Raw genomic sequence first — 12,996 nt, forward strand, 5'->3', positions numbered from 1 at the left:
ACTCTGCAGAGTGCTTCGTGATTTCTTTGTATTTTGTATCGTTACTGTATATCATTAAAAGCAGGATTATTGTTTAACTTGTATTCTGGTGTTTCTTAATCCCTCTCTTCTCCCGAATTCACCTAGCTTGTCAAACGACACGCGGAGACGAGGTTGGTTTGCAACATCCTCTAAATCTCCAACAAGTGGTGACCCGACGTGTCTGAGTGGGGTGTTTTCGGGGAAGAGACCACCAGCGGCAAGCGGACGAATGGTCCGGAGAAGAGGCCTAGAATAATCTCTGACAACTAAAACGAGGATCCTTCAATTGAAAGGTGAGCAGACAAGCCTGTTTCTATCGAAGGTCTGTAATTGGCTAAACTAAATTTTAGAGTTGTCAGAGACATATTCCGGTGTCATAGTTGTTGCGGTGGAATATACAAATACATATTTTAGATAGGTAGGAAAGTTATATAACATAAAAGTGAATCAACGAGGTATGTAAGACGAAGGTGAAAGGCCCCGTACTTTTTTCAGAAAGGAGACGGCTGAAGACTCGTTGGGGGACGTCCAGTGACCGTTTTCAGACGGCATCCAGGAGACGAATCTGAATAACAATTCTTAGGTTCATAGGAATCGAAGTTGAGTTATAAGTAAAATCCAAAGGAGAGTAACGCAACCTTCAAAAAGCAATTTTGAAGTGACCGGACCTCATTAATCCTTTGTTCTGTGGGGGATATGAAGTCTGTGAATATTGACTGGTAACAGAAACAGCCTAAGTCAGATGAATAGATACGAAGTCATAATGAAGGGAAAAGTTTAACGAGAGGAGCGTGAGTTAAGAGCTTACGAGGACAGTGGGTTCAAGCAAAAAAATTGAATAAAAGGATAGCAGAAGTGTTAATTGTTGAAAGAAGCCCCCCCTTTTCCAAAGGAGAGGCTGAGAGCTACAGCGGGGGAGAGAGAAGGGGGTGTCAGTATTTGTCTGTGAGAGTTCCCCCACCCTTTTTCCTCTCGAGAGCAGCAGCAGCAGCCCGGAGTGTGTCTGCTTGCTTTTTTCTCTAGTGATCTGAAGTTGGAGTGAAATACATAGAAAATTAACAGATCAAGGTGTGATTTGAAGTGGAAGATATATTGAAATAAATAAGAAACAATGATTTGCTGCTATTTAAATATAGTCTTTGAGAACTGATTGATACCGTTGCAGTGCGTTGTGAATTTCATGGTATTTGTCATTAACTAAGGATTGTACTTAATTATATTCCAAGGGGAAAATTATATTAAATACAGGAACAAAAGAGTAGAAAGTAAAGAGAAGGTTTTTGTAAGTTTGTCAGAGGGAATCTGTTAATGTTTAAGCATGACAGAGGTCCTGCACGAGGTTTTACTCCAGCCATCTCACACGGTTACACAAAGGGGTGATTTATGAGAAACTTGTGGTCAGGAGAAATGAGATGTTTTGGAGAGTAGACAGAGAGAGAGAGAAAAGTAAGGTTGTTGCTAAAATATAGAGAGTAAAAGTTATATAAAGTTAACTACTATTCGGGAGAATGTCATATTCTTGAATGAGTAACCTAAAATAAGTGAAGATGGTGAAATAGTTTGATTAAGGATACAACCGGTAACAACTGATTAAATACACAGTGATGGTGTACATGAACATTGAGAGTAGATTAAGTTGTTTTGTTCTTCATGCTTTTCACCAGAAGTCATTTGAATTGTTATTATTTTTAAGTAGTGTTGTTTTGTGTTATATTTCTAGACTATAATGTACCCACATGCATGTGGTTTCTTTGTCCCAGTTCATTTTAAAGTCAGCCGCCTCATGGCTAAATCTATTTGACCCCATGAGGTCAAGAGTCATTCTGTTAGACCACCATCTTGTGAAAGACAAATCATTGTTCTTTTGTCACATTTTGAATTAGAAAAGAGTTCATTTTGCTAGATCAATTTATCTATAAATGTTGTAGTGGGAGTTTTGTGTTTGCTAACATTTTTAGGAACGACAACACTAGGAGATGAGTAAACTCAAGAATCCGTGGAGTGTAAATACATTGAGAAAAACACATTTTTATACTCTAACTTTTTGCACATCATAGACAAGGAATTTAGACAATATAAATGAATATTCACCAAAAGTAATAAGTAAAATGGAAAGTAGACATGGGCCTACACTTGAGTCAAAGTATATTACTGTGATCTGATCAGTGTGCTCTGCAGGTTTACTATTGTTCTAAGTAACAGTGGGATTTAAAATATTGGAGAAAGTATGGAGATGTTCTTTCGTAGTGTGTGAAATATGTAATGCTTGAAACAGGTATTTCAATTTATGGAAGAAAATGGTTTCCTGAAAGACTCAGGTTGGGTAGATATGTAACAATGGATGAAACAATTTATAGAGGGAGTTTTTGTAATATCATTAGTAGACATTAATGGTGTTGTTTAGATGGCATTTAGCAACTAAGACATATAGTATGATTAGAAAGAGACAGAGTGGAAAGGGTTGGATTGATTCAATCTCAGTGTGCTAGATTTCTTATGGATAAGGCGTCCCGGGACCTGGACTCCCCCTCTGAGTTAGAAAGGCTACGACCCCGTCCCTCCAAACTAGACAAAAGACCCAACCCAAAAGGAGGCTCATCCTTCTCCATCAAACAGACAGAGAACCAGAGCTGAACCGTCTCCACCAGAGGCATCCAGAACCAAACCGCTTGCTGACATACAGAAATACTCTCATCAGTCCCTCAGACAGGGCATGAAGCTGAGCCACGAGATTTGGCACAGGAGCAGAGTGGGGGACATGAGAGCAGAATCCGCCCTCCATGAAGCAGCAGAGAGACTGTAAAGGGGAGATGAAATGCAAAGCAGTGCAAGAACAGTGGCATGATGTGGGCTGCAGATGTGACTGGGCCAAAGGCTGCCTAAAACAGTTACAGCGGATGGATTCAAGAGCTGATGGACTGAAGAGAAGACAGAATCAGAGGAGTTGGCATAGTCGATTTGAAGTGAGGAGGTCGGGGTCACGGCTTGAGACAACCAGGGGAGGAGAAAAGGAAAACGGGAATGAGTGAGTTTACACATAAACACACTTATTCACAAAACGCGCATAGAAGACACCACATTTAAAGAACTTGAATTGACTTGATAAATAAGTAAAGATAAAAAGAGGTATTAACCATGAATTAATCGATTGGTAAATTCAAAATAGCAGTAAAGAGGAAACTATTAATGTAAAATGAGAAAATCATCCTAAAAACACACTGAGGGTTAAAGGGGGAGACATGAGGGAAATATGCACTAGACTTTAAGCAGGGGGTGTTTTGGAGTAGCACAGTGTAGAACCATATTCTTCAATCTTTCCATCATATTAATAAATTATTCTTCAAGAGATTTTTATTCATGTGTGAATAAAGCAGTGATTTCATTTGTTACAATATTGATTTCACCATTGTGGCATAGTTATTACCATAGGAGGGCTTTAGGATGGAAACTGTTTTTAATCCTTGATAGAGTAAAGGGTGATGGTTGCATGTTCGGACACCCAAGGTTCCACACACTGCTAAAGAGTTTAACATTGTTTTTAAGTAGACCAGAATTGAAGATAAATGAGTATAATGAGCTATGAAATGCAGAGCTACACAGATCCTAGTAATGTTTTGACTTAAGATAATAGTTATGTACACAAGTTTCTGAATTAGATTTCTTAGACATTTTAGTACTACTTAGGTGTAAATAAATTGCAGTAGTAGTAGTACTATTATGAAGTGAGTTTTGTACCAAGTTGCAGGAAATGTGGGAAGCAGCCGTCCCGATGACAAGTTAGAGATATCTGACTTAAGGTGGTAATCGTGAATTGATAAATGATGGCGCTCCATATATGACTGATTTTTGTAGAAAAAGGATACTGGCCTATGCTGAAATATCAAAGTCTCTGCAGAGCACGACACATGGCCAATGAAACTGAGACCAAATGACCTTTGACCCTGACTGACAGTGTGACTTGAGAAAAGCACTATCAATGACTGACTCTGGGGCTGACCAAACTTGACTTTACAACCTGACAGTGTGGGTGTGAATGAATTTCTGCATGTGATCAGTGTAACTGCATGATTCTAAAACAATAACTAACCGAGCATGTCTTTGGACTAATACATTATTTTGGAGCTCCATGGGAAACACAGGTTTCCTACAATTCCACGCATTTGGAAAAATGCACATGTGACCCGTTTCTAATTCCCACAGGAGTTGGCGGTTTGCAAACGTAAAACTCAAACTAAAATCTAAAGATTCTGTTTCTTTTAGGACTGCCAGCTGGAAATGAACACTTATTTTCCCTGGAGTGTTTACTGTGAAAGATGATGGATATACTTTTGTGAATGATGTTTGGTATTTTCTTATAACCACTGGTTACCTGAAGGTTTTCTTCCCATACAGGATTTTATTACACATGTTTACATGTGTAAAAAGGGGGAGTGTGGAATATTTTCATATAGGGACTGGAAGAAACCTGCCGCCCCAACTCAGATGTTCAATCTGACCATTGATTGACAGTTTTAGATTTAACCTGCTCCATATCTGGGGATAAGATACTGTTTGATTAATGTTGACATGTTTCTAATATTGATTGAATTATAACAGGTAACACAGATGCAGAATCAGTGGCCGAGGGGCTACTGAGAGAGGTAATTCCAGAATGAGAATGAGAAGGTGAACTGTGATAATGAAAACAATTTTGTAATATTTCAACAGGTATTAAAGTAACTGAGGTTTGAACTGTAGAAAGAACATATTACAGCGAAGTTAAAACATAGTAATGTAATGAGATAGAATTTAATTTAGACAACATCTGGTAACTAGCCTGGTAAAGAAGTAAAAGCCATAGACTGTTTAGATCATTATGGGGATGTACATTTAATTTAAAGTCATAATAGAAAGACATTAGATGACAGTATGTTGGATTTCTGGAAATTATTCACTTTGTCAGTATCATGATTTTAGTTGTTTTTAATCCATAACATTAGTGTGTTCCAATACCAGAGACATTAGCAGTTCATATTATATTTAGATTTTAAATGGGATCTCAAGGATTTCATTTATAATAACACAGATGCTTGTCAGGAATTCAGAGCTATTGAGATATGTTATTTAGTTCACCTGAAGATGTTGGGGTTTATTTTGTTGACACAGGCCAAGTATTAGAATTCTGAAGCGGCCTACCAGTGGTGGGTCAAACCCCTGAGGGCCCAGAAGCCCTGAGCGTAGACTTGAGGGGTGGGTATCAGATTTCTCCACACAGGTTGCTGACGCCAAAAGGGGGACCCGAGGAGCAGGAGGCCGACACAGCGGAGTTCGTCTGGCTGAAGGTCGTCAGGCCTACGTGACTCAACCCCAGGTTCTCCGGCCTCTACAGAGTGACCCAGAGGACATCTCATGCCGTCCGCCGAGGAGCAAAGGGGGACATCTGGTACTACTGGAGCCAGTGTGCGGCGAGGAACACTCCGGCTAGGACCTTGGAGGACATCAGGATGGACCTGGCTATCGTCAACGCGGACATCCCTACAGCAGACGACTTGGAAGCAGGCATCAGCGGGCTGGGGGACTTCTCGAGGCAGCAGAGGAGTCTACTTCTCTCTGATCAGATTAATCAGTTCCACCTTTGAAGGAAAGGCCGCATCTCCCCCTCCCTATCAGCTGCCCTTGTTGGCGTATTCTGCTGAGGGGGGGGGGCCTGATGATTCAACAACACGCAAGGATGCTGCCGTCTGGCACTCAGGCTCTCACTCTGATAGTTTCTTCACTGTCATTGGAGGTTGTTTTCTGTTCTCAAAGGTTTAATGAAGGGGGACAGACACAGTATTAAAGAAGGACAGTAGTTTTGTTTCAAATGTCTTATGTGTGTTGGTCTCGTTAATGCGAGACCAAAAAGGGGGAATTGAAGGATTATTTGAATTATTTGAAGGATTAAAGTAACGTGTTAGGGCAGGAAAGTTCAATCTGGTATATTCATTTTAATGTCACCTTATATAGACTATGTGTTAAACTTGTGATTTCTGCATTGAGTGACTTCTGCCTAGCAGATACCAAGAAGAGGCCCCTAGGGTCTCTCTGTTAATTATCAATAGTCCTTGCAATTAACAGGGGAAGTCCCAGATACATTTTCAGATAATGTAGTTAAAGTCTTGTAGAATTAATGTTTATCTCCTACACATCCTGCAGGCCTGGAGACTTGGGTCACCCAGCAGTAACCAAGATAAACGTCCTTTTGAGCTTATCAATAAAATGTATTCATTCCTAGTAAGCTGACTTTGGGGTGAAGGGAAGTTCAGGGAAGCCATTAAGCCACAAGAACAATTAAACTTCTGTTAATCAACCAAAACTCATGACTTTCAGGGGAGAGGACATTCGGACCTATAACAAGGGTCACTTCCTAGAGAATATGTGTGTGTATTTCTTACTGTGATCAGATGTCCTGTATAATCATTTATCAACTATTCCTGTATTGGTGTTTTATTTGATTCCTCTGCTTTTATTCTTTCATATGTGGGTACTGGAGGGCTACAAACATCGTGGAGAAATTAGCTTAAACATGTTTTATTACTCTATGGGAAATGGAAGCAGCATGTCAAATGATCAGGGAAATCTACTTGTTTTAAATATATGTGTGTGGTTGATTGCTTTGTATTAATAATAGCAGTATGGGTAAAGGAAGCTGGAAATATGCAATGTGAAACCTTTTATTTAAAATAAAGATTCTGCAGGGAATATTCTTAAAGAACAATAGCTCAAGTGTCTGAAAGAGCTGCAGGCTAAATGAGTGTGCGGTACTTTTTACTGCTTGAGAGCATAGGTAATGTGTTCCTCGTTATTGTTGATATGAAAGTAATTAACATGTATTACGTATATTTAGCCAACTATATCTTAAAACATACTTTTAACTTGTGTGTGGTAACCTGAAGGGGGGAAGATGGACTCAGGGACCAAGGGCCATAAAGGAGATGTGTGTGTGCTGGCTGCAAGATGTGAAATAAGATAAGGAAACTTGTTGTTTAGAGCAGGTTCGTACCAGACACCAAAAGGTGTCTGGTCTTCGTCAAACTGAATGAGACTTTTTGTTTCCGGGTTTCTTCTGCTGTGTCGCACTGATTGGGTGCGACAGGCCATGTGTTCGTCTCTGCCAATAAGATGACCTCTGGGGGAAAGCACGTACACCTCCTCCTCCTGTGTTTTAGTATGAAAGCCTGTGTTTTCCTTTGGTTCGCGCTCTTGTTTTTCACCAGCCGTTCCTGAGACCTGTCTGACACGGGGGGTAGAACCTGAGCCCGGAGTACTCTGCAGAGTGCTTCGTGATTTCTTTGTATTTTGTATCGTTACTGTATATCATTAAAAGCAGGATTATTGTTTAACTTGTATTCTGGTGTTTCTTAATCCCTCTCTTCTCCCGAATTCACCTAGCTTGTCAAACGACACGCGGAGACGAGGTTGGTTTGCAACATCCTCTAAATCTCCAACAGGAGAGGAAGAGGACATGAATGTCTGCGAGCAGAAAGAGAGCTGTGCTCACTTCAGGAAGGGCAAAGAGGATGGAGAGGAAAGCTGATTCTTCAACAGGTTTAGATTTAGATTTCTTCTTCAGTGTTCTTGAGCTGGTTAAATAAAGTAAAGATACATTTCAAAATGTGATGAACTAAAACCTCATGAAATCTCTTGGAATCTGTGATTGGGTATCTATGCTACTAAGCTAGGCTAGTTTGCTTTTCACATTAGTTTAGTTGGTCCTCATTTATCCGCCATTATGTTTCAAATCTGAATTTTCTGCATTTCTACTCAGATTTCTAAAGGCGTACAGATCAGTTGGAGAGAAACGTCCCGATAGAAAGTGGAATCAGAGATGCTAATAACCGCTACGCCGCTAAGCTAGGCAAATTAGGTAATGTACAACGTCATGTCGGTTCTGACTCATTCCTAAAATAATGTGAACTTTAAAACTTTTAAAACCTTTAAATCTCAAAATGTTCAATTGAAGTGTTTTCTGTTGAATAAACCTGTCCTTAATTATTTCATTAAAAAAGACGTCTAACTTTCGTGTCCTTGCCTTTCTTTTCTCATGCTCACATTTACAGATAAGACCTACGGAGATCTCAGACACCATAAATAAAGTGCTGGATAATGTAAAATAACCCGGCCGCCATGTTGAATCCCTGTTTCTATTTCGGTCTCCTGCATCCCCCTCTTCACTCACACACTTCTGTCTTCTCGCAGCAGTCCTCCAGATCACTTGAAGGGACCCTCTTGCCTTAATCTTACGTCACTCCGAGTGTGAATTTCTAAATAACATGACGAATAATCAAAAACAATAAAAAAGCCCAAATCATAAAAATGGCGTCAGAGGAACTAAAGGTTAAACTAACGTAGTGTCTTACTGACTGTCACCAAGCTGTATGTGGTTAGCTAGCAACGTTATCATTGGTGGTAGAACATCACAACAGAGCGTACAGACGATTCACTAAATACAAATCTGCTTCTTTTCAACACCAGTATAGAGGACTTTGGAATAAATAGTCCAAACGCACACTTTTCTGTGTGTAGTGCTGTGTTCCCGTATGACCCAGCATTATACTCTCCACGTATTCACCATTCAGCAGTGTTCATTTCGTCAACGAAAACTATGACGAAAAATGTTTGTCAACGACCTTTTTTACACGACTAAGACGAGACGGTGACGAGCTAAAAATAGATTCTTAATAATAAAAACTATGAAGAAATGTATATTTAGTTTTCGTTGACGAGACGGGACTAAGGTGTTAATGGTGGACTATCGGACATTCAAAATGCAGGGTATTTTCCCCCAAGTGTCAAAATGCATCTTACGTTTCTAACTTGCAATATCTTTATTTCCGCTCTCTGCACTCCAGAAGAGCGATCTCCCTGCATTTATCGTAAGTAGCAGAGAGTAGTAGTACCGTTAAAAAACCTTAACGATACCCATCCCTAGATATTACACAAGTGTTAAGAGAGTGAAATGTTGCTTTACGAATTTCAACACTTGATGCTGTCACCTTGATTCCAATTTCAGATTCCTGTATTTGCTGAACTGAATTAGTTTAAAGAGAGAAAACATTTTGACTAAAAGTTGAATAAAACGTTTTGAGTTTTCGTCGACTAAAACTATGAAGGATAAAAAGGACTAAAATGTGGCTAAATCAAAAATAGCTGCCAAAATGAACACTGCCATCAAGAGCGCAGTGTCCAGTATTCCTATTGGGACGCTCTTAAAGCCAATATAAGAGCAGAAGTAGTGGGATTGTGACCCAGCACCTGTCATTGGTTAGACCCTCCAGAAAGACGCGGGCTAAGATCCTTGATTATGCGATTAAACATGCGGGTTTTATGTGATTTTATGCGGTGAAATTGCGAAAAGTTGCAAAAAGGAATAGATTTTTTTTTTTTAATGTTGAGCTGTCTTATTTATTCTCTCTCACACACAACCTGCCACTAACGTTAAACCCCTTTACTATTCAATTAAACACATTCAATGTTTATTTATTGTAAAAGCAGTTGGGCTATTTTAATCTCACACACACACACACACACACACACACACACACACACACACACACACACACACACACACACACACACACACACACACACACACACACACACACACACACACACACACACACACACACACACACACACACACACACACACACACACACACACACACACACACACACACACTTCTCCGCCTCATTCTGTTTTCATTTACTCGTTCGTTATCTGCAGCTTCAATCTTGTAGCTACTCACTTCGTTTCTTGTAGCCCTCTAAAGGGTTTTGGAGGTTGATCCCTCGGTGAATGTGAGTTGTTTGGCTTTCTTGTCCGCAGCAGCAGAAAGCATTTTCGAATGTTTGAATGAATCAAAGTGGGTCGCTACCGTCGATGTTCTCTTATGTTCCAACATACAGTTGCACGGGGTGCAGAATAGTTTCCCCCCACTTTCGTGAAAGACGTCGGGGTACTGCTTTGCCCGGTCTTTAGCAGAAATGTTCGTCGGTAAATGAGATGAATCAGATTGTTTCATCTTGGTGTTTTCTCTCTCGTGTGAGCTCCACACGTTCACTCTACGTGTTGTTTACCTTCTGTGATGCGCGAGCTGATGACGTCACGTCAAGACGAGTTCACTTTTTTTTCCTCAACTTTGTGTGGAAAAATGCGGGGATTATGCAGCCTTTTGATAAATATGTTTTTTAAATATCTGCGCCATTTTGCTGATTATGCGTTAAATTCTGCGAACGCAGAATCGCGTTTTTCTGGAGGGTCTAATTGGTTCACCTGTCATACAAGGTAGAGCGATTTCCAATCTTTATTTTACCCAGGCGGAGCCACACCTACGTATTTTATTGATTTTTGAAATGTTTTTTTTGTTTTTTTAATAGAGTATTATTATTTTTTTTTTGTGTATTTGTAATTATTATTCCTTTTTATTTATTTATTGTATTAAAATAGAAATAAATACTTTATTGTGTGTTTTTATTTTACTAGGATATTTTTTGATTTAATGTTTTGATTTAATATTATTTATTACATTTGTTTTAAATATATTTCTATTGTTACCCATTTTTTTTTTTTATATATATTTATATTACTGTCACCACATTGCCACTTCTTGGAGGTGGAGATGGGGGGGCGCCTACATTTCTTTTTCATATTAAATAACTTTAGTTTTTTTTTTCAAGTTAGCATTATGATTGTATTATTATATAATTTAACAATTTAATTATTATAATTACAATTGATTATTTAAACTGTTTTGGTTCAATTAGTATTCACGTCACGGGGGGCGGTCCCTCGGAGGTGTTGGGGGCGTCTCCCTGAGGCTGGCCAGCCCAGAGGTGTACTCTGTACTCGTCTTGATTGCCCTTCCAACTCACAAGATGTTCTCCATCTCACTCGCACATGCCATCTTGCCTCCCACCACACTTCACTCTGCGTGAAGTTCTGGAGTCAAACCATCAACCCTCTGGTTGATACGCATCCATTTACCCCTTCAGCCAAACACACCAGTACATATTCCAGTCACATTTCACTGGCCTCTACGGTTATTAGGGCGACACAAAGTGAGGTGTAATAACAAAACAACAGAGCATGCTGGGATTTGAACCCCTGACCCTCAGGTTGGAAGACCATTTACCTCTTGAGTCACACACAGTATTGCCTTAACCTCCTGCTATTACCTTACATTATAACATTATCTTACTTTAAAAGTTTCTACCTTTGAACTTTATAATCTGTCCAATGGTATTTTACCCTTTAAAGGTCCCATGGCCATTTCTACTGATCATAGTTCCATTGTTGAGGTCTACTAGAATAGATTCACATTGTTCAATGTTCCAAACTCACATTGGTTTCTCATCCAGCATCTCTGTATAGTCTGTGTATTCACTCTCTGTCCTACACGCCTTATTGGAGCTCCTGCCCCCCCCCCCCCCCCCTCCCTTTGAGCCCACTGTGCTCTGATTGGTCGGGACGTTGAGAGGCTCGTTGCTGCGATCTGCTGCAAGGAGCGGACAGGCTTCCGGGTCGGCGATACAGCTAGAACAAGCTAAACTCATCCTGAGCACACACACACTCACAGCCGAAGTAAAAACAATAAGTGTGTCTTGATGTTGAGTCAGAAGAATGTTTATAGCGCTGAGAGAATGGGTCTGTGGAGAACATTTCTCCACCATCCCAACTCCTCTATTACCAACCAGGGAGCTCTATGCAAGTCAATCTGGTGTGTGAGGGGCTCAGCGGATTGGTCCGTTTGGGCCAATCCGGTCATTTGTTGTTGATTTGGGTGTTCACACGTCACAGAACCCAGGACGTAAACAAATGGAAAAAGAGAAATCTCCAACGAGGCGTTCTGGGGCAGACAGGTCTTCTCTGTGTTAGAGTGTTACTCCCTACAGGGTGTACTTTGAGGGTTTGAGACTCTGCAGACCGTTCACATGCAGAAGCTACAGAACACAAGGGGACGGGTCAGAACCAGAGAAGCAGGACATGGGCCCTTTAATTACATGTCTGTTACAATGAAACATTTGATTCATGACATTTTAACTATTGTTCACTTTGACACCAGGAGGAGAGGACTTGTCAGAGGAGATGTTGTTCAAACATTTGATGAAACTCATCACAATGTAGGGGCGGCTGTGGCTAAGTGGATAGAGTGCGGGACTTTGAATCAGGGGGTAGCAAGTTCGAGTCCCACTGCAGTCAGCATGTCGTTGTGTCCCTGGGCAAGACACTTCACCCCAAATTGCTCCTGAGGGGATTGTCCACAGTACTGAATGTATGTAAGTCGCTTTGGATAAAAGCGTCAAACAAATGACATGTCATGTAATGTAATGTAAAAAGAAACCCAATTGTTTACAACTGTTCAGAAAACACACGGCTACCATCTGGAGTCAGATATCTTTCAAATGTCCTTTAGAAACAATGGAATCAAACCTCGGTATCTTTCCAACTTGACTAAACTTCAGGGTTTTTTCCCATTGAAAAAAACCCTCCATTCTGCGACTCGTGTTCTTTGAAATGAGTCAACGGTATAAATAACCAAACCATCTTATACCTAATGTGGTCGATCAAAAACATCTTGACATTAAACTGACCCTAGAGATGACATTAAAGGTCTCAACACTAACTCTGTTCACGTAACACCAGAATAGGATAGATGTTTCAACACCAACATAACAGACTGAGTTGGGAGACTTCACGTGAAGCTGCTGTTTTCAGAGCCAATGATGGGACGGCAGTTTGAAAGTATTACACTTAGAGAGCCACAAATAGATATGACACACACTCCTTGTAATGTAAGAACGCTGGCTTCACACACACACTCACACACACTCACACACACACACACACACACACACTCACTCTCAGACAGACAGAAATGTCTCTCTGAGCTCATCCCTGTAACTCGAGACAAGACAAGCACTTTGTTCTGAACAGCTGCTGACGTCTGGGTCCTGG

Source organism: Notothenia rossii, assembly GCF_949606895.1.
Source record: "Notothenia rossii genome assembly, chromosome: 8".
In the NCBI taxonomy this organism is placed as follows: domain Eukaryota; kingdom Metazoa; phylum Chordata; class Actinopteri; order Perciformes; family Nototheniidae; genus Notothenia; species Notothenia rossii.